This window comes from Acomys russatus, chromosome 11 (assembly GCF_903995435.1).
Source record: "Acomys russatus chromosome 11, mAcoRus1.1, whole genome shotgun sequence".
Taxonomy (NCBI): Eukaryota; Metazoa; Chordata; class Mammalia; order Rodentia; family Muridae; genus Acomys; species Acomys russatus.
The window spans coordinates 19,271,948-19,273,036 of NC_067147.1; the positions used below are offsets into that span (position 1 = coordinate 19,271,948).

Here is a 1,089-nt window from a genome sequence, read left to right on the forward strand (position 1 = left end):
GTGCTGCAGCTGGTGAGGGACAGGGCCAACTCTCTTACTCTCATGACCCTGGGGCAGGCCATCCTGTTTACCAGAGGTGGAGAGGGATGATGGAGGGGGAGGAGGAAAGCATCTTTCCCTTAACTACACTGCAGAGTAGAAAAGGGGCGGGACTAGCTCTTCTGTGCTCACACCCTAGGGGCCAGCTCACTCCCAACCCCTACATTTAGGGCCACTCTAGTACGCTGACCAAGCAAAGTTCAGGGCCCACTCTCCCGAGTGCTGTAGTAGGTGAGGGGCAGGGTCAGCTCTCTTTCTCTGATGAAATCAGGGTGAGAAGGGGTCATCTTATGGCACCATGCAGGGGTCATTTACGTCATGGTCTGTCTCTGCTTCCTAGGCCTACAAGGTACCAGACTGGTGGTCATCTCAGGCTCTTTTTTCTTTTTTCATCAGGGAATGTTAGACAGATAATCATTCAGATGTTGACAGGTCAGAACACTGAGGATAGACATAGCTTCTCTCTTCTCTGCCACTTACTACACATGTGGCAAAGCAGCAACACCATCAATGCCTCTGGGGGCAGCACTACCTGGTTTTAAATGTAAAATCCACTCGATAGTCATTTGAGAGGAAGTAACCTCAATTGAGAAAATACCTGCATATGATCAGGCTATAGCTAAGTTTGCAGTGCATTTTCTTAATTATTCATTGAGGCAGGGGGGCCCAGCCCTTATGGGTGGTAGTACCCGTGGGCTAGCTATCCTGGGTTCTTAGGAAAGCTTAGCAACCCATAAAGAGCAAGGCAGCAAGCAACATTTCCCCCATGGCCTTGCCATCAGCTGCTGTCTCTAGGTTCCTGCCCTGTTTGAGTTCCTGCCTTGACTTCTTTTGATGATAAACTCTAGTGTGGCAATGCAGGCAAAGTGATCCTCCGAGTAAAACCTCCCACATTGCCTTAAGTCACGGTGTTTCATCACAGTAATAGTAACCCTCACTAAAACAGGTTCTCACAAGTCCCCCATCCTAAAATTTCTGCTTGGTCAAATGTCGCGTCATGATACTACAGGTGCATCTCTATTCATGCACTCCGCTCCTTCATTCACATGT

General features: G+C 48.9%; 1 non-coding gene across 1 annotated transcript; it reads right to left on the reverse strand.

Moving 5' to 3' along the window:
* Positions 1–437: 437 nt before the first annotated feature.
* LOC127196054 (small nucleolar RNA SNORA17) lies at positions 438–566 on the reverse strand. The gene has a single exon (XR_007831451.1). It is a non-coding gene; the product is annotated as a small nucleolar RNA SNORA17 (small nucleolar RNA).
* Positions 567–1,089: the final 523 nt, after the last annotated feature.